Source organism: Dendropsophus ebraccatus, chromosome 3 (assembly GCF_027789765.1).
Source record: "Dendropsophus ebraccatus isolate aDenEbr1 chromosome 3, aDenEbr1.pat, whole genome shotgun sequence".
NCBI classification, from domain to species: domain Eukaryota; kingdom Metazoa; phylum Chordata; class Amphibia; order Anura; family Hylidae; genus Dendropsophus; species Dendropsophus ebraccatus.
The window spans coordinates 165,600,628-165,619,681 of record NC_091456.1 but is presented as its reverse complement, the minus strand read 5'-3'; positions in this window follow the sequence as shown (position 1 = coordinate 165,619,681).

Genomic DNA, 19,054 nt, shown 5'->3' with positions numbered 1-19,054 from the left:
TGTCTCCTTGCTCCCCTGCCCACTAGCACTGCTCTGCTGCACACACTGCTGCTGTCTCCCTGCTCCTCTGCCCACCAGCACTGCTCTGCACACACTGCGGCTGTCTCCCTGCTCCTCTGCTGCACACACTGCTGCTGTCTCCCTGCTCCTCTGCCCACCAGCACTGCTCTGCTGCACACACTGCTGCTGTCTCCCTGCTCCTCTGCCCACCAGCACTGCTCTGCACACACTGCTGCTGTCTCCCTGCTCCTCTGCCCACCAGCACTGCTCTGCTGCACACACTGCTGCTGTCTCCCTGCTCCTCTGCCCACCAGCACTGCTCTGCACACACTGCTGCTGTCTCCCTGCTCCTCTGCCCACCAGCACTGCTCTGCTGCACACACTGCTGCTGTCTCCCTGCTCCTCTGCCCACCAGCACTGCTCTGCTGCACACACTGCTGCTGTCTCCCTGCTCCTCTGCCCACCAGCACTGCTCTGCACACACTGCTGCTGTCTCCCTGCTCCTCTGCCCACCAGCACTGCTCTGCTGCACACACTGCTGCTCTCCCTGCTCCTCTGCCCACCAGCACTGCTCTGCACACACACTGCTGCTGTCTCCCTGCTCCTCTGCCCACCAGCACTGCTCTGCTGCACACACTGCTGCTGTCTCCCTGCTCCTCTACCCACCAGCACTGCTCTGCTGCACACACTGCTGCTGCTGTCTCCCTGCTCCTCTGCCCACCAGCACTGCTCTGCTGCACACACTGCTGCTGTCTCCCTGCTCCTCTTCCCACCAGCACTGCTCTGCACACACAAGCCCCACCACCGAGCCCCTGACTGGCTTGCTGGCAGTGAAGTGCTCCACCTGGAGATTGTTTTACTCCCCTCTACTAAAGAAATGTTGCAGACAAGCACAGGACGGTGGAAGGGAACAAGGGAAAAAAAGAGCTTCCAATTGTTAACCCTTAAGTGCCCCCCAGACTACAGGCATTAGTGCTAGATCCTTCAGAGCTGGAGTCAGGAAATAATCAAGGAGAGGCAGACCACCAAAGAGAGCCCTGCCAGGGGGGCACTGAGCCTGGCACATGGAGCTGGGGCATGGGAGGGGATATATACTGAACATTAATATTACATATTATTTATAACACTGAATATATAATGTACATGGAGATGGGGTATGGGAGGGTATATATACTAAATACTAATATTACACATATTTATAACTCTGTAAACACAAAGCACATGGAGATGGGGCATGAGGGTATATACTGAACACTAATATAACACATACATATAACACTGTATACATGGGTTATGGGATGGTTTATATTGAACACTAATATTACATATTATTATTTGACACTGTACACACAATGCACATGCATGTCTTCTTTCTTTCTTTCTTTCTTTCTTTCTTTCTTTCTTTCTTTCTTTCTTTCTTTCTTTCTTTCTTTCTTTCTCTTTCTCTCTCCCCATCTATAAATCTATCTATATAATATATATATACAGTATATGCATATATGTTAGTTTGCAGTCTATTTCTTGCATTAGATATCATTAAATGATAATTTTCCATAAAATGATTTACCTTCTCCCTCCCTTCCTTATTCCCTCCCTCCCTTTCTTCCTTTACCTCCTTCCTTCTTCCCTCCCTTTCTTCCTTCTTCCCTTCCCTCCTTCCTTCCTGTACTTCTTCCCTCCCCTCCTTCCTCCCTCCCCTCCTTCCTTCCTTCCTTCCTTCCTTCCCCCCTCCCTCCTTAACTTCCTTCTTCCCTCTCTACCTTCCTTCCTGTACTTCCTTCCTTATTCCCTCCCTCCCTTCCTTCCTGTACTTCCTTCCTTCTTCCCTCCCTCCCTACCTTCCTTTACCTCCTTCCTTCTTCCTTCCCTTCCTTCCTGTACTTCTTCCCTCCCTTCCTTCCTTCCTTCCTTCCGTCTTCCTCCCCTCTCTCCCGCCTTCCCTTCCTCTCTTCCTTCCTTCCTACCTTCCTCTTCCACACTACAGCAAAATATTGGGGGTAACTTGGAATCTTCTCTCCTCCCTCCAGCATCATGTTAAATAGCCAAATATTGGGATAGCTCATTGTGCAAATTACATAAGACATTTGGTAAAATCTATATATCATGATGATCATATCCCCTCTCTGTTCCCAGCTTTTCTCAGCTTTCTTTCCCTAGCCAACCATAGATATTGGTATTGACGGAAACAGATGGTTTTATCCCTTTAGTCCGATCATTCATCAGTAGTGAATCACTTTTATACCAAAAGATAAGCTACTAACAATCTGTTGGATTTTTCAGCCTTTGATTCGCTCTTTTACAGCTCCTGCTGAGGTTTGGCAGACATATGTTTAGTAGTATTGGCCATATTTTAAAGGGACACTCCAGGCAATCATAATGCATTGGCCCAGATTTATCAGCTGCTGTATGTCCTGCAGGAAGTGATGTATTCTTTCCAGTCTGACACAGCGCTCTCTGCTGCCATCTCTGTCCATGTCAGGAACTTCCAGAGCAGGAGCAAATCCCCATAGAAAACCTCTCCTGCTCTGGACAGATCCTGACATGGACTGAGGTGGCAGCAGAGAGCACTGTGTCAGACTGGAAAGAACACACCACTTCCTGTAGGACATACGGCAGCTGATAAGTACTGGAAAACTTGAGTTTTTAAAGTAGAAGTCATTTACACATCTGTCTAACTTTTTGTCACCAGTTGTTTTGAAAATATTTCTTTCTTCTCCAGAGTACTGATTTATAATAGTCTACAGTATAGCCACTAACACCATTATAGGGAATTCTTCAACTAATCTGCAGCATCATTTGGCTCTGTATATGGAATATTTTATTTCACACACAATAAAAAGAAATTCTATATAAGAAGTCTTCTAGTAACCTGATCTGTAGACAAGCACGTGTCCGATGGCCCCATGCTGTTGACCTTACTGACTTGTTGGCTTGTAACCTTGTTTTATGTTGAAGTCATGGTACATTAATATGTGTATTTCATCTCTCTCTTCTATCTATGTATCTATGCATATGAATGTATGTGTGGTATGGCTGGAAGCAATAGGTCACATGCCACAAGGGTCTCCCAGGGTAATCCCATATACTATAGGCTGGTACAGGGAAGCTGCATAGGGTCTGCATAGTTCACAAGCAGGGGTGTAGCTAGGATTGACGGGGCCCCATAGCAAAAAAAAATTAAAGGGGCACCCCTACCCTATGCACAACACAAAGAAATATATATATATATATATATATATATATATATATATATATATATATATATATACATTATATGCTCTGTGATGTGGCCAAAAAGTAAAATCTATTGTGGCCAGCCACAAGAGTGACTGGCAGAGCTGGGAGCCAATGGCTTCTTGCTCTGTCAGTCCACTGTTTTTACCTATAAGGGCCCATTAGGAGCCCTTATGGTTAAAGAGTCACTGTCATAATTTTTTTTTTTGCAGAAATCAATAGTACAGGCAATTTTAAGAAACTTTACAATTGGGTTTATTAGGCAAATATGCCATTATCTGCATTTAAAAAGCCTTTTCCCAGCCCCCCCCCTCCTCTTTTCCATTCACTGCAAAATATCAGGAAATTGTGACTTGTTGCATCAGACGTACCCAAGTCTGTTCTATAGAGAGGGGCGAGGAAGAAGGGAGTTAGCCGACAGCAGAAAGCAGATAACAGAGGATTACAGGCACGGAGCTGGGTGACAACAGTATTCAGAGGTCAGAGTGGTCAGTGCGGACTGTCAGAGGAGATAGCCGGGTCATGTAGTTGTAAATTAACTCTTTGTTGTCCTGTTTTGGTGTCTCTTTTCCCTCTCTCCATAGGAGAACCATGAAGACAGGGGGGAGAGCTTCAAACTGCTTTTTCATAGTAAAAATTAATTTTTCGGCTAATAAACCCAATTACAAAGTTTCTTAAAATTGCCTGTACTATTGATTTCTGCCAAAATCAGTAACACTTTAAATACATAGGTGCAGAAGAAGACTACCTTCTGCTAAACCCCTTATGTACTGCAGTGTGTAAGTGACCCAAAGCTCTGAAGACAATGAGATATCTGCTTTACTGCTGGTGCACTGATAACCCCTGACCTCTGCAAGGAGCTCCCGCAGCTGGAGAACAGAGGTCAGATGTTATCAGTTCAGTGAAGCAGAGATCTCTGTCTTCTGCTTATTAACTCTTTTTTTTGTGTTGCAGCATGTAAGTAAACATTGGGTCACTTACACACTGCAGTACATAACCGGTTAAGCAGAAGGACAAACGCTCTTACCTTTTCACCCGGGCCCCTCTCCTGCACAGGCCCAGCAACTGCCTACCCTGCCTCTCTGGTAGCTACGCCACTGTTCACAAGCAGTATCTTGCAAACACAATAATCCAACATATGGGTGGTCACCTTTAAGGAAATCAGGTTGGAAATAGAAGTCCCAGTAACTCTATACTTTGCTCTAGAACTGTGATGAACATATATTTTTAGTTCTATCACTGGTTGGCTCCCAGCAGAATTGCTGAGTTGTGCTGCAGTGCCCACTGCAAGGTGCAGGTCTTTTGAATATAGATATAGCTTGGCAGCCATGAGGTGTCTAGGCCCAAAATGAAGCCCTGAAAGGTCCTAGTATTCCACTGGGCTCCTCTGCAATTTCTCCCCACAGTCTCTGTCTTACTATTTTCTGATATAAGTATGTGGGGAAGAATAGGAACTCCTTACTCTGCAGGCACAGATATCCCAGGGTTCCCATCTCAGCTTGTTATCCCTAGTCTGATCACTAGGACCCCGACAGATGCTAAGACACAACCATCCCCAAAATGTGTCATGTGCTCAGCCTGCCTGCGCGGCCATCTTGGTCTCTGTTTCGTTCAGCTTCTATGGGATTGGTGAACGTTTCGGAGCACTGAGCGCTAGAACATTCCACTGCTCCATTGAGATTGGTCGTCCCGTAGGTTGTGGTGGCTGACAAGCGTGATGAGTGCTCCACTCATGGCTTCCTCACTGTGAGAATTAGTGGTGGTCCCAATGGGCGAACCCCCAAAAATCAGATGTTATCCCCTATAACAAGCTGAGATGGGAATACCCCTATAATCACACTGGTCTCCAAATCATGTGTGTATAAATGTATGTATTTATTATCTATTGTTCTATTGATCTGTTTAGGATCTATGGGGGAAATTTATCAAACATGGTGTAAAGTGAAACTGGCTCAGTTGCCCCTAGCAACCAATCAGATTCCACCTTTCATTCCTCACAGACTCTTTGGAAAATGAAAGGTGGAATCTGATTGGTTGCTAGGGGCAACTGAGCCAGTTTCACTTTACACCATGTTTGATAAATCTCCCCCAGAATCTGTTTATTAAACAGGCTAAATAGTTTATGCTTTTGGATGCAAAAATACGTAATCATTCTGTAAAAATACGAGAGAAAGTGCCGGCTGCCATGCACACACATCTCTATACAAGCGGGGAGATTATTATTACACGCGTGTTTTCTTCTCCCCGCTCGTTGAGCCTTGAATAGGCGTGATTCCTAATCTCATCGGTGGCTTTATGTTGTATTAATGTGTAGGGTCATTTACTGATCATTAACAAGCAGAGCTCTGACAATTAGTTACACAGTGAAGCGTGACCCTGCTACCTCTTACCACGGCTCATGTCTCGCCAGGTCACCCAGATCACCGTGCAGGGATTACATGACTTGCAGACATGTTTTCTTATGGTAAATCACTGGATGTGATATCACTGCTGTTATATACTACATCCTAGTGCTCATCCCTGCACAGAGCCTGGGGGCGTGAAGCCACTGGACCCCCACCTAATTTGTTCCCATTATAATACTGGTGTCTTCACTTATATGGCCTTACCTTGGGTCTAACTCATCAAGTTAAAAAAAAAAAAAAAAAAATATATATATATATATATATATATATACCATATTTTCCAGCGTATAAGACGACTTTTTAACCCCCGAAAAATCTTCTTAGAAGTTGGGGGTCGTCTTATGCGCTGGGGAGGTTCAAAAATGTATGGGGCGACCAATATAAAAAAAAAAAATTAACTCGTTCCCGCCATTGGCGCGCCTCCCGGCCCGTTCCCGGCCCACGCAGTGTGATGTACACTACCTGCGCTGGAGATGGAGATCACCGAACCTCTCTCGGGCAGTCGAGCGTCTCATCAGCGAGGCCCGGAGACGCTCAGCTGCCGGGAAAGCTTTAGGAGAATGGGAGAGGTGCCAGAAGTTACCAAAGCCTCTCTCGTTCTCCCGAAGCTCTTTTGGCTGCCCGAGAGAGGTTCGGCGATCTTCGTCTCCAGCGCAGGTAGTGTACGTCCGGCGTATAAGGCGAACCCCTGACAATCTTCTTAAAAGTCAGAGGTTGTCTTATACACCCAGTCGCCTTATATGCCGGAAAATACGGTATATACACTACCGTTCAAAAGTTTGGGGTCACATTGAAATGTCTTTACTTTTGAAGGAAAAGCACTGTACTTTTCAATGAAGATAACTTTAAACTAGTCCTAACTTTAAAGAAATACACTCTATACATTGCTAATGTGGTAAATGACTATTCTAGCTGCAAATGTCTGGTTTTTGGTGCAATATCTACATAGGTGTATAGCCCCTTAAGGACAGAGCCAATTTCGATTTTTGCGTTTTCGTTTTTTCCTCCTTGTGCATCAAAGGCCATAGCACGTGCATTTTTCCACCTAGAAACCCACATGAGCCCTTATTTTTTGCGTCACTAATTGTACTTTGCAATGAGAGGCAGAATTTTTGCATAAAGTACACTGCGAAACCAGAAAAAAATTTAAAGTGTGGTGAAATTGAAAAAAAAACCAACGCATTTTGTTTATTTGGGGGAAATGTGTTTTTACGCCATTCGCCCTGGGGTAATATTGACTTGTTATGCATGTTCCTCAAGTCGTTACGATTAAAACAATATAAAACATGTATAACTTATATTGTATCGGATGGCCTGTAAAAAATTCAAACCATTGTCAACAAATATACGTCACTTAAAATCGCTCCATTCCCAGGCTTATAGCGCTTTTATCCTTTGGTCTATGGGGCTGTGTCAGGTGTCATTTTTTGCGCCATGATGTGTTCTTTCTATCGGTACCTTGATTGCGCATATATACGACTTTTTGATCGCTATTTATTGCAACCAAAAATGTGCAATTTTGCACTTTGGGATTTTTTTGCGCTGACGCCGTTCACCGTACGAGATCAGGAATGTGATTAATTAATAGTTCGGGCGATTACACACGCGGCGATAGCAAACATGTTTGTTTATTTATTTATTTGTTTACTTTTATTTATAACCTGGGAAAAGGGGGGTGATTCAGACTTTTATTAGGGGAGGGGGCTTTTTATTGACAACAACACTATATATTTTGTTTTTACACATATACTAGAAGCCCCCCTAGGGGACTTCTAGTATATACACTTTGATCTCTCATTGAGATCTCTGCAGCATAGATATGCTGCAGAGATCCATGAGATCGGCACTCGTTTGCTTTCGGCTGCTGCAGCCGGAAGTAAACGAGTGCCGAGCCGGGGACGGCGCCATCTTGGAGCGGTCCCCGGCCAGCTTCAGAAACGGAGATCGCTCCTCCGGGATAACATCCCAGATGAGCGATCTCCGCCACTAGACACCAGGGAGACGCTGGATCCGGTAATCGGATGCAGCTGTCATGTTTGACAGCTGCATCTGATTACTGTATTAGCGGGCACGGCGATCGGACCGTGCCCGCTAATACCTACGGTCCCGGGCTACAAGCGGCACCCGGGACCGCCGCGGTTCAGAGCGAGGTCGCCGCGCGGCCCCGCTCTGAACGCCCTTACCGGCAATAGGGCGTACCTATACGCCCTTTGTCGTTAAGGGGATAGAGGCCCATTTCCATCAACTATCACTCCAGTGTTTTAATGGTACAATGTGTTTGCTCATTGGCTCAGAAGGCTAATTGATGATTAGAAAACCCTTGAGCAATCATGTTCACACATCTGAAAACAGTCTAGCTCGTTACAGAAGCTACAAAACTGACCTTCCTTTGAGCAGATTGTGTTTCTGGAGCATCACATTTGTGGGGTCAATTAAACACTCAAAATGGCCAGAAAAAGAGAACTTTCATCTGAAACTCGACAGTCTATTCTTGTTCTTAGAAATGAAGACTATTCCATGCGAGAAATTGCTAAGAAATTGAAGATTTCCTACAACGGTGTGTACTACTCCCTTCAGAGGACAGCACAAACAGGCTCTAACCAGAGTAGAAAAAGAAGTGGGAGGCCACGTTGCATAACTAAGCAAGAAGGTAAGCACAGATAAGAAGATAAGCAGATTGAGAAACAGACACCTCACAGGTCCCCAACTGGCATCTTCATTAAATAGTAGTGATTGGAGCCAATTTCATCCTACAACAGGACAATGACCCTAAACACACCTCCAAATTGTGCAAGAACTATTTACAGCAGAAGCAGCAGCTGGTATTCTATCAGTAATGGAGTGGCCAGCGCAGCCACCAGATCTGAACCCCATTGAGCTGTTGTTGGAGCAGCTTGACCGTATGGTACGCCAGAAGTGCCCATCCAACCAATCCAACTTGTGGGAGCTGCTTCTAGAAGCGTGGGGTGCAATTTCTCCAGCTTACCTCAACAGATTAATAGCTAGAATGCCAAAGGTGTGCAATGCTGTAATTGCTGCAAAAGGGGGATTCTTTGATGAAAGCAAAGTGTGATGTAAAAACAATGTTATTTCAAATACAAATCATTATTTCTAACCTTGTCAATGTCTTGACTCTATTTTCTATTCATTTCACGACGTAAGGTGGTGAATAAGTGTGACTTTTCATGGAAAACACTAAATTGTTTGGGTGACCCCAAACTTTTGAACGGTAGTGTATATATACGGTAGTGTATATATATATATATATATATATATATATATATATATATATATATATATTATATATATATATATTAATAAAACTCCTCCTTCTGATATGCTGCTCTTTTCCTCCTATTATTGACAGTTTACCATCTATGTTACCAACCACCACTGTGCTCAAACAGTGGTCTGGCTGATATTTTTCCCATTTCCAGCGTTCATCAGCAAAAGGTACAGAATATCTGTGACTTAAAGGGGTTGGCCACTTTATAGTAAAATTGCTCAGTGTGTAGTATTACTAAGTGTACTCACTGTATATACTGACAGCAGCCTCCTGTGTACATCAGAGCTAAAATCAGGCTCCTCACTTCCAGACTGTGCTGCCCTGCTCTGTGGTGAGTCTGTCAATAAGGTGGCCGACATGGAGGAGCATGTGATCAAGCCCCACCCCCAAGTGTCCAACACTGAGCCTGTATATGCCCATGGTGGACACTGGGGGGTGGGGGTGGGTCACATGTTCCTCCATGTTGGCCATCTTATGGACAGAATCACCACAAAGAAAGACACTGCAGTCTGAAGGAGAGTCTGATTTTAGCTATGAGGTACACAGGGAGCTGCTGTCAGTATATACAATGAGTACACTTACTAATACTGAACAATTTTACCATAAAGAGGCCAACCCCTGCACACATGGTTGGGACCAGCCCAAGCAGGGGAGCAGCCTGATGGCCAGTCCAGCCCTGACTTTTTCCCTGTGCTGGTATCCTTGTGTTGCTTTAGTATTTGGTAAAGATGAATTTATTAAAAATGGTCAGATTCTATCCATAGCGGGACACTCAATGTAAAGTCATGCACTTGGACCAGCCTCTTAGCCAATAGATCCAGAGTAATAAAGTTTTCTGGAGAGAAGGATGGAAGAGCGAGACTTCAGGGCTGCATAGACATGCCAGACAGACATGCTATATGGGCAACCTATGTAGAGGCCCGATTGTTTCAGTGGACCTAATGGGGTTAAACTGGTACTCCAGCTAAAACTCTTTTCTTTAAAATCAATTGGTGTCAGAAAGTTATACAGATTTGTCATTTACTTCTATTTAAAATTCTTCAGTCTTCCAGTACTTATCAGCTGCTGTATGTCCGGCAGGAAGTGGTTTATTCTTTACAGTCTGACATGGTTCTCTCTGCTGCCACCTCTGTCCGTGACAGGAGCTGTCAGGTCCTAGACTGAGATTGAAAAAAGCTATTTAATCCTAGTAAAACTCTTTTCTCATCACAAAGAACCCTATAGATCCTGTAGTAGCTAATTTCCTAACCTAGTATAAAATAGGCAATGTACTGGTTTAGGGAATGCTGGGGTGGGTAAGTGTTTTGGGGTATGTAAGGGACAAAGCTGTTTTAATACATTTTATTAAAGGTGTACTCCAGAGGAAAAAAAGTTTATAAATCAACTGGTGTCAAAAAGTTATACAGATTTGTAAGTCACTTTTATTTAAAACTCTCAAGTCTTCCAGTATTTATCAGCTGCTGTATGTCCTGCAGGAAGTAGTGTATTCTTTGCAGTGGGACACAGTGCTCTCTGCTGCCACCCCTGCTATCCAATAGAAAATCCCCATAGAAAACCTCTTCCGCTCTGGACAATTCCTGCCATGAACAGAGGTGGCAGCAGAGAGCACTGTGTCAGACTGGGAAGAATACACCACTTCCTGCAGGACATACAGTAGCTGATAAATACTGGAAGACTTGAGTTATTTAAATAGAAGTCATTTACAAATCTGTATAACTTTCTGATACCAGTTCATTTGAAATAAATAAATATCTTCGGAGTACCCCCTTCATATAATTCTGAGTTTATAGAGAAATGCGCAATGCTTCATGTCTCCTGCGGGGGCACTATAGGGAAATTTATCATTTGCTATTGGATTACTAGCTGTATTGAAGAGATGTGATATTTTAGGAGTTAAAAAGATTATGAAATGACAGGTGCGGGACATAAATCCATAGACAGATTTTTCCTCTTTTTTTTCATATTGTGCAATGACAGGGAGGGCATTTTGGAAACAGAGACCAAACGAAAAGGTGACATAGCTCTTTAGATGATATCTCAGGCTTTTTTTCTCTTTTCTCTATAGCCTTTTCTTTTACAGCACAGTCAAATCTCTAAATACCCCACTACCCGGCATTGTTTGTCCACCATTTGGTTTAGCCTGAGAAAGCCTGAGAAAGGTTCCTTAGGAAAGATGCACTATTTAACGGAATTCAATCTGTCCCAATAGATTTGAATCACTAACATAAATGTATGAATGTAGATTATATCTCTGTAATGAGGCCTGAATCATTCTCAGTTACTTCAAAGGACTGAAATCCAACCTCCCTTTTTAGCAGCGATAATCAGAGCTTAATGGGTTTCTTTATTAATTGTTTCACTAGTAGGTTTGGAAGAGACACGCAGCCTTGCAGCTCTCACAGAGAGGTAGCTCCGTCATCGCTTAGTCCACTTCATCAAACCTGGGACGTGTTTTAAGGCCTCAAAAAATGTCTAAAACAAGAAAGTGATCCCGCATGTCTAGAACGGTCATCTAACCCTACGGTATTGTGAAGATGGTTGAAATCCATAGTCTGACAAATGTAAGAATAATTTTTGAAAAATGTAAAGGGCATTATTCTATTCAATGTTTGAGACCTTACCTTGCTGCTCTCCGGCCTTTCCTAATATCATGTCAAACCAATCCATCGCTATCCATAACTCTACATCCCAGTTCTCCAAGTGTTTTCTTGCCCACTGCTATTGTAGTCTCCCACTACGTGTTTTCTTTTCTTCTTCTTACACCTTGGTGAAAGTTTATCACTCTAGTGTCACAGGCTAGGACAGGAGGCTGCTGTTCCTTACTCCAACCACTAGATGTCACACTCACACAGCACAGCTGCAGCTAACACTAGGTCTAGCTACACATACTTTTCCCATTTTTATAGAAACTTCCCTTTAGCTAGTTAGTTAGCGCCTGGCTACAGGCCGGGCAGGATGTGCTACACCTGTTCTTCAGTCTAGTTCCACACATAGAGGAAATCAGACCTGTTTTCACCAGCTAGTTACCCAACCACTATGGGTCAATAGACTAGACCCCTAGGGAAGCCGGAGACAAGGGAGTCTCACCCCTTGCCTATGCCGAGAATTCTACTTAAGAACACAAGACAGTCAACCACCTTAGAGAAACAGACAGATACTTCAAGACTTAACCTGCAGTAGAGCCCAGTACTAGTACGCCGCTCTCCACTGACAGATGCTCAGCTTAGTAGGAAGAATTCTACAAGCCACCTCCACCCAGTGCACCTGGGACTTGTACTACCCCAGTAGGACGGAAACCCAACACTGTGGGGCAGACGGTGAGATAACTGGGACCATATGTGAGTACAAGGATACTTTCAACACTACAAAAACACTTTACAACATCCCAGCAGAGTCCATAGTATATTAGGCAAGGGGCCCTCCTATCTGGTCCCTAACACCTGCTACTGTTCTTTCTACTATAAATTCACCTATCTACCTGTTTAATTGCTACTGTTGATTTTTTGCACTAAGTTTGTGAGCACTGTTTGTTACTATTTTTGCATTAAGATACCTTTGATAATTAAAGGTTGGACATTGCTTAAAGTGGGACTCTGTCATCTTTGCCGGAGGTGGGTGTTACCACTCCTGGCCACCGTGACAAGTAGCCTTCAAAACACCTGAACCCACCAGCAGGGCCAACATCTGTTCTAGCAACCCGGGCCATGGCACTATTTTCTAACTCTTGGCACTCTCCACCTCCACCATCTGTCCCGTGCCCTTTCTCAGGTCACTTATACTTTGGCAATATACTCTGTCCCAAGTCACCTGGTCAGCTCAACCTGGTGAGAGAGAGAAGCAGAGGAAAAAGAGCCAAATAACAATTGGCTACACAAGGATCCTGAAGAAAGAACTTAGGAGCTCAATGGGCTTCCAGACCTAGGACCATGTGTCTGCAAAACTAGAGACCCTCAAAGCCAGCACCCTGCCATTTATAACTGTAGCACCATTTATGAGTAGAAACTGCTGTGCTAGTTGTGAGCCAAACAGCTAGGATCTACCTTAGGGAAAAAGACAAAGGGTATGGAAGCAAACACAAGGACTAGAGTAGTGTATATGCTTCAGGTATCTAGGTACACACCAGAGTTGTATGTTACCCTGCTCCAGCCATGACCTTTGTGTAATACTATTCAAGAAACGCTACCTCCTTTGGTGAAGGACAGTGGCTTGTTTAAAGGGGTTTTACCATGTTATCAAGTAATCCCCTATCCAGAGGGGATACAAGAAAGGAAAATCCCTTTAAGTTATTACAGTCTCTGGTTTAGATAGATAGATATTTTTTCTTGGTTACTTTTTCTAACTTTTTAGCTCATGTCTATTCAATGCAAGTTTTCTTCAAGTTTACTTTCCAACTAAGCAATGAGATATTGTTAGGATGCCCCATCACTTTGGGGGTTCATTTCTCACGTGCCACATATATTGAAGTAATACAACATTTTATCCATTCTAAATTCTCCATAGTGGTCAGTAGCAGTGTACAGTAAAAACTGCACCAACAATAGCAATTTAAATATTAAATACAATTTTGGTAAAATTTTCTTATTTTATTATGTATATCTATGTGCCAGTTTAGTGCAGGTCCTGTCAGAATGAAACCATTTTCACTGATTTTTACCGTACTTTCACTTTACAAATGTGCCCTGCGGTGTTTCTGGCCTTGGCAATCCAGTTCTTTTTTTTCTTTCTGAAGCATTAAGGGATAGAGTGACATGTCAGTGTCACAAGTATGTGACATCAGAATGACACCAGATTTCCTTGCCTTGAGTGTCAAAGGCTTTGTTGTTCTTAACTAGGACACTTCCTCACCAGACTGAATGTACTTAGATGTAAGAAGATAACCCGCAACCCTGCAATGCCGATCTAATAGACAACCCAGATGGAGAATAGCAGCCTAGACTTAACAGAAGTGGGCAAACTTAAAGGGTTTTTTCAGTAGTTTTAACGTTACTGCCCTCCCTGGTTATGAGTAAATTTGATGATGTCATATCTTCAGTGACAGCAATGTCATGTGACTGCGTTCTTCAATCATATGCAGTGGACGCCATATCATCATTCAAATATAATTGCAAAATCATGCTACAAAAGCTCAAAACCTCCAGCAGGGATTCCATTCATTCCAATACAAGGTATGTTTAGCATAAATCACGACCGTTGTTGCAAATTGCAACAACGGTCATGATTTATGCTAAACATACGTTGTGTGAACATGGCCTAAATCTGATCCACAGAAAACTTGCTCACTTGATTTTATGTTGCAGTCTGGGGCAAAGAGTTCAATTCCTTTAAGGAAAAGCACCAATTCCCATAAGGAAAGCACCAATTTATGAAGGGCTGGTGTTGTTACAAAGACCCTAACTGTAAGGTCATTACGGGGTTTCCTTCATCAGGGAACATTAGTGACCTGTAAAGAAATCAGCCAACAAGTGTTCAGTCTTTCTACAGCACCCCCAGAGGAGATATTGTGCATTACACCCAAATTTATACGCTGCCTGTGTAATGAATGGACATTAGGGTCTTTTCCACTGTAGGTAATAGAGGAAAATCCTGAACAGCAAAGCTCACTCTAATAATTCAAAGTTTTCTGCATATAGAATTTTTTTTTTCAGTATGAAGCTTTCTTTTCCAATGCTTCCATTTCTCGTTCACACGATCAGTGTAGCTTTGCTGATTTCAGACAGTGGATGTGGCTGAGCATTAAGCTCTGAGATACTAGGTTCACACTCCGACATGGTGTAAGATCTAGGGAAAAGGCTTCTCATCGGGTCTAGACTTCTTCTTCCAGCAGCTTCCTCAGTAGTCTTTGATCTCCAAATGTCAATATATTTAAAATGATAAAAAATGACCTCTTGGCCTCTTAATGTGTTTTTCTTTTCAAGAGCCTGGACCATGCGCCCAGAATAGTATCTCTGTTTACATAAGTGACCATCTAGATGGCCGTAATTTATTGATGGTCACTACAACCAATAAAACAGCTGTTTTACCTGTCCTGTGCAGTGCAAGCCTTTGTGAGGGGGCACAGTGCATGTGTTTAATACATAGAACGAGCATAAGTTTATAATAGGAATTGGTAATTCTGGTTAGGCTGGGTTCACACTATGTTTTTGCAATTCATTTTTTTTATCTGCTTTTGCAAAAAAATGGATGGAAAAAGCAATTGTGTGCATCTATTTTGATCCGTTTTTCCATTGACTTCCATTATAAAAAAAAATTGGATCAAAACGCATCCACTTTTATTGACGTACACAAAAAAGTCAAGTACGTTTTTGTGTATGTTAAAAATAGACGGATGCATTTTGACTTTTTTTTTTTTATAATGGAAGTCAATGGAAAAACGGATCAAAATGGATGCACACAATGGCATCCGTTTTTTGCAAAAACTGATGAAAAATAAAAATGGATTGCAAAAACATAGTGTGAACCCAGCCTTAGTACCACTTGGGGTGTTTTCACAGATTTTTTTTTTTATGTTTTGGATAGATTTGAACATATTTTCTTTATTGCATTACAAGTACTGTTAAAAATAAAATTGATTTGCAATAGGTTAAAATGAATAATTTACTGTGAATAGATTGCATGTATTACAATCCAATGCAAGCTGCTCAGTGCCACTCCATCCTCATTCCGTCAGGTGATTCTCTTCTCCTAAACTCTGATCTAGGATAAAGTCTTATATTTTTCAGTGGACATTATTTGATTTGTATAGTAGTTGAGCATTGTGGAGGAGATTGAGCCGTCTGAGGGCCATATGAGCGAATGGACAGAGAATGGCTTTAAGCAGCTTGCATTGGATTGTAATACAGCTCAAACAAGCAGCAGTGGTCAAACGGTAGAAAAAAATTCAATTTGAACTATATTTTAATTCTAGAAATACAGACAATGCAATAAAAAAATAGTTCAGTTCTGTCTGCTTTGTTTCCAGAAACAGCTCCCCTCTTCTTCATGGAATGTGTCTGGTATTACAGCTCATCCCCGGTAGGTGATTAATGAGCCGCAATGGCAGACATGACAAGAGTGGCGCTGTGTCAGACACCTTATTCTAATCCTGGAAGAACCACTGTAAAGAATTATTGCTGTTACTGGAATAGAAAGGAATCCTAGACCATTAGGTTCCAGATTAAAGGAGTTTAGCTGGCCATATACTGTACATTAGATATCTGTCAGTCAAATGCTCATAGCAGAGCTGTAGCTAGGCTTCACCGGGGGGCAGATAGCCAGTATGTTGCCCAAACTGTGTATCTAACTACCTTGGCACATGCCCTCCCCCCTAGAATTTTTGTTCTAGCAGAAGATGGGAAATAAGCTGTTGCCAAACACCTTTGCAGTGACATGTACCTACAGCAGCTAGGTACATAAATTTAGTTTTTTTATTTTTATTTTTAGGTTGGGTCAGTCGTTCTCCACATGATGTCATTTTAAAAGACTTTTTGTGGTTTGAGCATTTAGACCCTGATCGATTGGTAGAACGAGCTGAGAGGAGTGCACAGTAAGGCCTCATTCACACGTTAAGTAGTTTTTCATTATGTCCAAAATTGTCATCCCCAATCTGCAAAAAATTTGTCCGTAACCCGGATCTGCAAATATTTTGTCCGTAGTGCGTCCGTAACCCGGATCTGCAAAAAATGCGACGCTGATTAAGGTGATCCGTATTTTGTGCAGACATTACAGACGTTTCTTCTGCAAAAATAACAGATCCACAAAAATTACGGACACTCCCATAGACTTCTTGGGGGGAATCCATACTACAATTAGGGCATTTAGAACACGTCCTATTTTTTTAAAGTTTGCAGTGCGAATAGCCCAATCAAAATCAATGGGGGAGATTTATCAAACATGGTGTAAAGTGAGACTGGCTCAGTTGCCCCTAGCAACCAATCAGATTCCACTTTTCATTCCTCACAGACTCTTTGAAAAATGAGAGATGGAATCTGATTGGTTGCTAGGGGCGACTGAGACAGTTTCACTCTACACCATGTTTGATAAATCTCCCCAATGTATTCTAAATTTGACCAGAACGTGTGAATGAGGCCTAAGTGGGTTCTCTCCCTGTTCTGTGCTGATGTGGCCATATCATCACATTCACAGGTACTTCCCTCCCCACCCACGTTCTTGCGATTGGTCGAGGTCTGTGTGTTTTCTACAACGTCATACGTTTTTTTCTTTTAAAGGATATTTTTATAGATATTTTTAGCTTTTCTATCTGTAATATATTTAGTTTGAAGATAAAAATTCCCTAATAGAAAAAATCGGGGGGGGTAAATACTTTTTGTAGCACCGCATTGCCTTGATATATTGATTTGTGGTCCATGTCAATGGTTTTTATCATTAATATACTCTGGCAATTGTTCCCTGAAGTCTATTTCACCTCTCACTTTACAATGCTCTTTAACTTTTCACATAGTAAATTGTAATCCTCAGGGGGCAGACAGCTGATTGCTCCTGTCTTTCCTGGTCTGGACAAAGATAAAGTAATGAGTATGGGTAGGTGATTTATAGCCCATGCACTGACACCGTGACACTCCGTGTCCTGACATTTTCTTAAGTGCCAATAAAAGTGAAGTGGAGCCACAATTTCCAGCAATGACAAACAGAGATCCTTGTATTGGGAGAAGAGGAGGACATCTCTTCATATGGCATAGAAGTAATCTGCATTGTTAGGACGCGAGTTCTTGAGGAAGTGAGTGGTGGTCCACCATGCTCACAGCCAGTCAAGTCTATTCCACGGGACGATTATCGTTCAAAAAATCGTTAGATTGTTCGGATTTGAACGATAACTGTTTCGTGTAAAAGCAGGCAACGATTAAACGACCAACGAGAAATCGTTGATCGTTTAATAGGATCTGGACCTATTTTTATCGTTTGATTGTTTGCACATCGTTTGGTGGAATAGCTGAAACGTACGCAATAGCGAGGAATAAACGACTGCAAGAATGATCATAAGTAACGATCATCGTTCTGTTTAATTAGGTGAACAATTTCGGGTCGTTTAAGATCGTTTTTCCTTAGTCGTCAAAAAATCTCTTGGTGTAATAGTACCCTATGACAATGACGGAGACAAGCGCAGCATTTTGCTATCTCCACTAATCCCATAGGTAATAAAGGGTCCATAGCTGTTCTACCATGTAGAAGAAAGGATGTCCTGGATCTGGGAAAGGTAGGAAGAACGGGGAAATTAGTAAGAGGAGAATCTTAGGGCCGGAACGTTTATCAAAACATTGTCAGATCGTTCGGATTTGAACAATAATCATTTACTGTAATCATTAGTCGTTTGATAGCGTTTGGACCTATTTTAATCGTTGATCGTTCGCATGGAATAAGACGTCGTTCGCAGGACCGGCGAATGCAATAGCGACGACAAGACGACCACAAGAACGATCATAAGTAACAATCATCAATCCATGTAATCGGGCGAACGATTTCAGGTCGTTTGCAATAGCAGTTGTTTGAGATCGTTTATTGTTAATCGTTGAAAAATCGATTCGTGTAATAGTAGCCTTAGTTATGAGAAAAGATTCAGACATTTAGGGTACCTGTCACTTTGGTTGAGCACAGGTGCCAAACGTGCGGCCCACTAGCTGTGGCTAAAGCTTTGGCTGCCCAGGCATGATGGGAATTGTAGTTGTGCAACAACTACACCCTGTTGTGTCTGACACCCCTGTTGTAGAGTGTTATGATCACTAGAATGGGTGGAGACAGAAGTACTCGGCTGAGCTCTTCTCTCTCTCTGCTCTCTGTGCACTCACTTCTCCCAGGCACGAATTTCTCAAGTAATCATTTGAGGGGGTCTTTTTAAAGCGACAGTGTCCATTTATAATAAAATTAATTTAGTTTTAAGGAGAGACATCGAAGGAAGGGTTGGGGTCAACATGTTTAACATGTATAGTTATATAAATAGTTGGCACAAAAATAAAAAAAATCTAGTAAATAGGGGAAAGAGCTATTGGTGGAATAAATTTTTTGCCGCTTTTTTCATGCTTGTACTTTTTCTTCCTTGCCAATTAAAATTTTTACAAAATTAAAGGAGAAGTCTGGCCATTTTTATTTTTGGGCAGCCGGTAGCGGGGAACTCACTACAGAATGCTAAGTTAACTCT